General features: G+C 48.9%; 1 long non-coding RNA gene across 1 annotated transcript; it reads left to right on the forward strand.

Annotated features, from left to right (window-relative positions):
• The first annotated feature begins 4,253 nt into the window (after positions 1-4,253).
• On the forward strand, positions 4,254-7,125 carry LOC149747477 (uncharacterized). Its single transcript, XR_016387908.1, has 2 exons — positions 4,254-4,463; positions 5,928-7,125. It is a non-coding gene; the product is annotated as an uncharacterized LOC149747477 (long non-coding RNA).
• Positions 7,126-8,904: the final 1,779 nt, after the last annotated feature.

Below are 8,904 nucleotides of genomic sequence, written 5' to 3' on the forward strand. Positions count from 1 at the left end.
ATGCCGGTAGTCGGTACTTCTTTATCTTCAGTTTACGTACAGACAGCTGGAGGCTCCCAGGACACCTCACTAGACATAGCTAGACAAGGACCATGTGGCCAATCCTCCCACAAAGGAAAACTGGGGGCCCCAGGGGGAGGTGGCTTGCCCCAGGTCACATGGGGGTTCAAACTCAAAGCCCACATTTTCAAAATGCAGACGATATTCCATGGTCTTCTCACTCTCCATCACTCAAACCCTGATGCGGCCCTCCTGCTGAAGAACTGGATTCTTTATCACAGACCCTTGTGCCTGGGCCCTGCCACCCTCGGCCCTCATCACACTCCCCCTTGCTCTCCTTCTGCAACCACTCTGGCTTCCTTGTTTCTCAAACACACCAAGCATGCCTCAGGGCCTTTGCACATGCCACCCCTTCTCCCTTCTATTCATTACATGTCAGGCTCCCTATCATCCTGCAAGACGAGGTTCCTTGTCACCTCGGAGAGACCATGAGAACCCCCCCCAACATTATTTCCTATCCTTGCATGAAAATTGTTCCCATCCTAACCCATATTACAAGTTAGTCGTGTACTTCTTCACCTGTCTACTGCCTGTCTCCTCAGGGAGAGTAAGCCTGAGAGGTTGGTTCTACTCACCATGATGTCCTCAAGTCCTTGCACAATGCTTGGTACAAAACAGACCCTCGGTAAATATTTGTTACACGAAGAACTGAATGATTTCTCGTTGTGCGCAATCAGAACCCCTCAGGCTGACACTCGAGTCCCTTTATCCTCTGACCATACCACTAAGTTGAGCAGTTAAATTATCAGAATACGTCTTCCGAGTTTATCATTCTTATTCGGTGTTCATGACAGAGAGGCTAAGAAGAGCCCTGGAGTGTGAGAGTGGTGTCCAGGAGTTGGGAGCCCAGGTAAAGGGCCACTTGGCCCCACCCAGCCAGGTAGGCACCCTGACAGCAGGACACTGTGGGTACTGTAGGATGGCGTTCTGTAAGACACTCTGAAACTGCTCTTATTTCTATTCTCTGTGCCCCCAAGAGTGGCAGAGAGTCATCAAACAATCGCTGCTTCACGAGAAGGGTTTCAAGCTGCACCTGGGTCACCCTTCTGATCAATCTCTAATCAGTACTGACCCACCAGGACTCAGACCTACTTTAGAAGCCAAGGCAAATATATCCAAGTGACAGGATCAAGGGTTCTCAACATTATATGTACATTAGAATCACCCAGGAAACCTGTGAGAAAACACAGATGCCCTGCCCACTCTGTCCCACGCTGACTTCACAGGTCTGGGCTGGGGCAAGGCAAGTGCCCAGGTAGATTCTGATGCACAGCGAAGGCTGTCAGTGATTCCAACCCTGGCCAGACACTGCAACGATTTGAGCAGCTCTCCCCTCTGCTGCAGAGATCCTGACTCAAGGGCCAGGGGTTTTCAAACATTCCCCACGTGCAGCCAGGGTTAAGAACCACCACTGCCCAGATGCTTGCTTTCTAGACTGTTCTTGCTGACCCAAGTCAGGGGACCTGGCTTTTCTTGTGAGTGGTGGATGTTAGGTGAACACTGATTGAGTGCTTGCTATGGGCTGCACTGGACACACCCCTGCCCTTAAAACTTCCACTCCCACTCGAACTGGGAGACCGCTGTGAGGGGGGCCAGGCTGGGAGGCAGGGCACAGATGCTCCTGTCCCTCTCCTGCCTAACCCCTGTCCATGACTCCCTTTAGGACCAAGTCCTAAGGCTCACCTGGTAGGATCTGGTCCCTGACTATCTTCCTACCTCCTCTCCTGCTGTTCCCGTTCCCCAGCACTCACCCAGGGGCTCCTTCATCTTAAACTACATCCAGTTCTTCCACAAGCGCCACGCGACTTCCCACCTCCCTGCAAAGGGAGCGCCGTTGCCCACAGCAGTGCCCTCAACCCCCACTCACCAGACTGCTTCACTCCTGCTGGGGCCTCACCCACAGGGCCGAAGGCTCCATCCGGGCTCCTAGGGCATGTACTGCCCACCTCCTCCAGTGGGCATCTATCATACTGCCCTGGAGTCGCTGTCCATCTCCCTGAGAACAAGGCTGTGCGTCCCTAGCATCTAACACAGGCACGTAAGAGGCTGGGGGAGCAGAGGGTAAGAAAGGGCAAGTTGTGTTTTTGGCTTACCTTGGCTAGGTTCTAAAGACCTCTTAGAGAATGGACAGCCTTGGGCAGAGAGGAGACTATTCAGTACCAACCCAGGAACTAGAAAGTTGCCACAAGAATAGAAACCTAGGAGTTGACAGGCTAGAAATCACCAAAAGATGCCTCATCACTTGGTTAAAATCCAGACTCTACCACATACGAGCTGTGGGCATTTGGGCAAGCTATTTAACTCTCTGAGCCTCAGTTTCTTTATCTGTACAATGGAGATAATTATCGTGCTAACTCAGGGCTGCTAAAAGCAATGAAACAAGCCAAAGTATATAAAGCCCCTAATGCAGCAGTGCCTGGCATAAGGAATCACTCAGTGAAGGTTGGCAATTATCACCATTATTATTACTCACGGAACACCCGTGCTGAAAACGCCTTTAGAGATCATCTACATTAACTCCTGCATTTTACAGTCAGGGAAGAGGAAGGTCTCACTGGCTCTTCTGCCCAGGCTTGCAAACCCAGAGCAGGACCAAGCCGATGGGGTCTCCTCCTGGGCCACTGAGGAGAGCTGGGAGGGGCTGCTGGGGATCACTTGATGTGCTGGCAGGATTCCAGCCGGACTTTCTAAGGACTTGGAGCCTGACAGTCCCAACATCTCAGCTCTGTTTCAGGCAAAATCACTGAGCATATTTTAGGATCAGCAAAAACCCACAATGCCTTTGGCTGAGCACTTTCCCTCTTCTTGTTGAAGCCCAGGGGTATTTTCTAGGAAATTGAGTCCATCTGTTTCTGATTCATTTGTACTTATCTCATCACCAGGCTGTTTTGTAATAGCCCTTTGATGTGAAAGCAGCCTTATTCCATAAGCCTCTCTAAGCCTTTATTTAGTCAACAGTAGGTAAAGGGGGCTCTCCAAAGAGGCCAGAGGCAGCTTCCTCATCTCGCTCAACACACAGGCCATGTGAGGCCTGAGGCGCGGCCCTGAGACCCCCCCTCTTTGGGCCTGTTAGGGCAAAGCGACCACTCCCTGACGCTGGCCCAGCCCCCAGCACCTGGGGCGTCCTCCTGCTCTTCCGCAGCTCACTGCCTGTCCGCGTCAGTTTACGACTTCCTGCGTGTTGCTGGAGCTGCTTGGTTTCAATTCCTCAAGGGTGAGCAGTCAGTCTCCCCCTTTACGGCGCCCCTACCACCCGGCCCTGTGCAGTCACAGGGACCAGCACTTCCAAACCAAAAACACACGGGAGAGGTCTAACACGTGTAAGGGTCCATCCCCAAAGGGACAAAGGGGTGGAATATTTGAAGGTGGGGCTGCCTGGAACTTAGCCGGCAGCTCAGAGAACCGCTGATTGAACTGGAAGTCCCAGAGTACAAAGGGGAGAGTCTGTCTCCCCTTCCCTCTGCCACCCAGACCAAAGTACCCGTGAAGTCTCAAACCTGCCCTGCTTCATTCAGCAGGATGAAAAATCGAGGAACCTCCCAATCTAAGGAAACGTACGTACGAAACTCTTCACTGAGTTCAAGGCTGAGTCACAAAGTGCTCCTGAAGGGAAGCCAGGATGTTTTAGGGGATGTCCCTAACTTTGGGCTGGCTTTCAAGGCTCCACAACCCAATCCAGAGGCATCTCTGTTAGAGGCAGGATCTTGGAGGGGCCCAGCGGGCTGGCAAGACCCTGTGTTTATTAAAGACATAGTAAGCAGTCTCTCAAACGCAGGGGATGGTGTAGCCCAGTGGCTCCCAAATGCAAGCGTGCATCACAGTTACCCTCCAAGGGCTGGTTACCACGTAGAGCACCGGGTCACACCCTCAGAGTTCCTGACCCAGTAGGTCTGGAGCAGGGCCCAAGAACCTGAATTTCTAGTGGGTTTCCGGGTGATGCTCATACTGTGGGTCCTGGGACTGCACTTTGAGAACCACTAGTCTAGCCACTCATTGAGTCCCAGGGTGAGACTATCATGGGTGGAGGCGGCTACCTGCTGCCAATGAATGTGTTTCGTTTCCCCTTTTCTCTGAATACTGGGCTTAGTACTAAGTTAGTGAGGGGATGGCAGTGCAGGCTGTGAAGCAGGCCTTGGGCCCCGTGCCCCACAGAGAGCACCTCATTCGGTCCTCACAGTTACCCTGCGAGGTCGACACTATCTCCATTTTACAGATGAACTGGAGAGGAGAAGGGAAGCAACCCTCCTCAGGGCCACACACTACTTAGCCCAGGAGCTCGCGCACAGCAAGAGGTCAACATATTCTCACCCGTGAACACAGATGGTTAAGAGACGGATTTGAACCCAAATCTGACTCCAAAGCTCAGACTCATTCTACCACATTAGCAGGAAGTATCAAAGGAGGTAATGTAAGCTCTGGGAGGGAAAGGACTAAAGCTTTTCTCTATTTCCTTCCTCCCTCCCTGCCCACCCCCCTTCCCCTCTCTCTTTCTTCCCTCTCTTTATGAAAGTAGTGATCTGACTAAAGCTTTCCTGAACCTCCTGTCAGGGCTCAGGGTCTGACCTAGTGCAGCAGAAATGAAAAGCAGTGTTGAGGAGCTGGCCCTGGAGGGGCCACAGGTGAGAAGTGGGACCACCTGCCAGAGGAGTGAAGACAAGGCCCAGGTTATGGGCCCAGATCAGCCCCAGGGAATCACCAGGGCCTCATTAGGGACAAGCATCTAGAAATAATTCAGGTAGTTGGGGTGGAGGAAGTTTAATTGTTTTGGTTGAAAAAAATATATTTTTACCAAAAATAATCGATGTTCTTAGCAATCTGGGCGGGTAGAGAATTTTTTGACTGTGCACCTTTCGTGTATTATCTCTATAAACAGAGCACACTAATGGATGCTTACATTGAAAAACTTAGAAACTACAGATAAACAAAAGAAAAAATTCAAAACCTGTAATTCCATGACCTGGAAATAACCACTGATAATGTTTTCCCTTAATTAAAAATTTTTTTGAATTAGTTTTTATTGGAGTACAGTTGCTTAATGTTTACGTTTATACCCATTTTATCTACTTACTAGTTTATTTCTATGTAGACATTTTTTACAAGAGTAGGTTTACCTTGATCTTATTGTTTTGTAGCCTGACTTTTTTTTTTTTTTTTTTTTTTTCCGGTACTCGGGCCTCTCACTGTTGTGGCCTCTCCCGTTGCGGAGCACAGGCTCCAGACGCGCAGGCTCAGCGGCCATGGCTCACGGGCCCAGCCGCTCCGCGGCATGTGGGATCTTCCCGGACTGGGGCACGAACCCGTGTCCCCTGCATCAGCAGGCATACTCTCAACCACTGCGCCACCAGGGAAGCCCATAGCCTGGCTTTTTTAAGCAACACATCATGACCATGATCCTTTCATTGTCTTCAATATCCATTTCAATGGCTACATGCTCCTCCATTACATGCACACACCATAATGTATATAACTAATCTCTTATTGCCTGATACTAGATTATTTTCAATTATTTGCTATATTAATTTTAGTTTATTTTGGACTAGTACATTGTATTCATCATTGGGTTACCCATGGTTTGAAAGAGCCTCATTTGGATCAAGAGATGATATTTTAAGATTCCTCCTGTTTTAACACAGGCTGAGAAGTAAAACATTCATGGAGATGTTTCAGTGGGGGTTTGATTTTTGTAATACTTCTTAATTTAGGTAAGTTCTGTTAAAACCTTTCTAATTGGAACTTTATGGAATATGAATTGTATCTTGGTAAAAACCAAACAAAAATCCTTTCTAGTTGGGAGTTAGAAGACCAAAATTCCAATTGTTGCCATGTGACCTCATGCAGTGTAACCCTTGATGTGTCCTTTTTCTCAGATACTGGTGTAACAATACCCAACTCTCAGGGTGTCCTGAGCTTCAAACAAGATGGTGTGTGTGAAGGAATGAATGCTGTTCTCTATGCATAATCACCAAAGCAAGAAACAACCTACTCCACTGGTCACTGGTAAACAGATTTATAAACTGGGATGTATCTGTACTATGGAACACAAGCCACGGATAAAAAGGAAAAAACTACTGACATGTCAATAACATAGATGAATCTGAAATACATTATGCTAAGTGGAAGAAGCTAGCCACACAAGGCTACATACTGAATTATTTCATTGATACAACATTCTGAGAAAGGTAAACTGTGGGGAAAGGGATCAGGTCAGTGGTTTCCAGGACTAGGAGTGAGGGGAGGGGACTGACTATAAAGACTCATGAGGGGATTTTCTGGGGCGATGGAAATATTTTGTATGTTGATAACAGTGGTGGCTACACAACTGTATACATTTTTCAAAACTCATTGAACTGTACACCTATAAAGGGTGAATTTTACTGTATGTAAACTATGCCTTAATAAATTTAACTCTTCGGCTTCCGTGGTGGCACGGTGGTTAAGAATCCGCCTGCCAACGCAGGGAACATGGGTTCGAGCCCTGGTCCGGGAAAATCCCACATGCCGTGGAGCAACTAAGCCCGTGTGCCACAACTACTGAGCCTGTGCTCTAGAGCCCGCGAGCCACACTACTGAGCCCGTGTGCCACAACTACTGAAGCCCCCACGCCTAGAGCCCATGCTCCACAACGAGAGAAGCCACCACGATGAGAAGCCTGCGCACAGCAACGAAGAGTAGCCCCCGCTCATGGCAACCAGAAAAAAGCCTGAGCACAGCAACAAAGACCCAACACAGCCAATGAATAAATAAATAAATTAAATTATAAATAAATAAATAAATAAAATTTTTAAATGAAAAAAAATGACTCCCCTCAAAAAAACAAAATATAGGGAATTCCTTGGCCGTCCAGGGCTTTCACTTCAGAGGGTGCGGGTTCAATCCCTGGTTGGGGAACTAAGATCCCGCAAGCCACGTGGCATGGCCAAAAAAAGAAAAAAAAAGTATAGTACTGTCCAGGTATAAGGTATCATCCATCAGGCACTACCTATAGTACTTTTCACAGAAATTCTCAAATGCCTTTGTGAAACACGGCAAACGTAAAAAAAAAAAAAAAAAAAGAAATATAGAAAAGACAAAATGTGCTCAGGAAAATATGTGTTGTTAGGCGGCCTTTTGGAACGGCCATTTCTACACTCTAGCAAATGCTCATATGTGAGGCAGCTGGTCCCATTGGGGAGCAGCTGACCACTTGTACTATTTGAGGGTTCTCCTTTCATCACCTGTTTGTTTGCTTATTTGTTTTTAACACTACCAGAGTAAAAAGAATCAACAGTGTCAGAACTGAACAGTGAACGCCTCCCCCAACCCAACCAGGACAGCCTTTGTCCTCCAGGGAAAGAATACAGGTATTTCTGGTTGATCTCCTCTTGGCCTGACCACTGCCATCTTAATGAACACCATGCTCCAAAAGTAAATAAAATATAAAATAAGAATAACCTGCAGCCAAAGACTAGGCTAATGGACAGCAGATTTCTAAGCAGAATAGGAACAAGAGGGGATCAGTACAAAGATGAAGTGCTAACAGTGAGAAAGAATCTGCTCAAACCTGCCAGCATTGCGTCAAAATCCCTGCCCCGCAGTCCGTGGCCCTGATCAATGCTGACAAAATTCCAATACAACCAAGGGACCGAAGTAGTTCCTGGAGTTCATAATGGGATCTGAACTACAGCAAATGGAACTGAGGATATAACCTCCTCTTGCACAGAAATAAGGTCGCTGAAAAGAAAGGGTCATCTATCTGTGTGCACCGCTTATCACCTGCTCCCACAGGGCCCAGCGGAGCTCCGGCCCGTAGGAGGCGCTCCAAGAATGTTTGTGAGCAAGGCATTCAACTGCTCTTGGAAGATGGGTGCCCAGCCCAGCCCCCGTCACGGTAAAGACTTATCTCTAATCCATGTTACAATTGACCAACAGTCAAACCAACTTCCCCAGATTTATTCTTCTAAAGCCACGCAAGTTTGTTAACAGTCCTGCATGGAGGGTCTACACAGTCTCATTTCAAGTAACAACGGGGCCTGTTACCCTGTTACCAGCTGGGGGTGGGGAGGAGTACAGCTGACTGATGCCAGGTGTTGGGGTTATTGAGCTGAAAAGCTTCTTACCGAGAAGCTCACATGCTAGTGGGAAAGAGAATTCTGGAAACAATTACAATAATTTGATAATGAAGAGCTCACCATTAGTTGAGCAGACATTGTGCTAAGTGATCTGTCCAATAACCTTGTGAGGTGAGAACTATACCCACTTTAAAACGAGGAAACTAAGGTTCTGAGAGGTTAGGCGCTTGCCTGAGGTCACAGAGGCAGTGAGCAGAGGGGCCAGGAAAAGAACCCAAGAGGTCTGACTCCACAGCCTGCACTCCTGGCCCCTGCCACAGAGATATGAAGAAGACCTGAGACCTGGAGCTGTCAGAGGAGGCCCTCAGACCTGTCCTGGCCGCTACATCCTGAAGCATGGGGGAAGCACTGCAGCATGAGGGGAGAAGAGGCAAATGGCCTCATGGTGGACCAGACGCTGCGGTACAACGGGATGCCGCCAGGAGGCACGGGACACCGCCAGGAGGCACGGGAGATGGAGCCCTGGGAGACACAGGCAGGGCCAGACCATGGGGCTTGGTGTGCAGGGAGTCTACACTTTACCCGGGCCCCCAGCAGAACCGTGAGCCTTTCGATCTGTTGGCCGACATGAGTCTCGCCCGTGAGAATGCTCATGTAGGGCCAGGCCACGCTGTAGAAGCTGGGAAATTGAAGACTGGGGAGGGGCCATCACAAAGTCACTGCGCCGGTCCAGTTGGGCAGGAGAGCCTGAACTGGGCAGGGCCAGGAGCTCCTTGGTCAGAATCCGCCCAGGGGA

This window comes from Delphinapterus leucas, chromosome 15, assembly GCF_059928025.1.
Source record: "Delphinapterus leucas isolate spDelLeu-1000000601 "Yukka" chromosome 15, BTC_Dleu_Yukka2, whole genome shotgun sequence".
Lineage (NCBI taxonomy): Eukaryota > Metazoa > Chordata > Mammalia > Artiodactyla > Monodontidae > Delphinapterus > Delphinapterus leucas.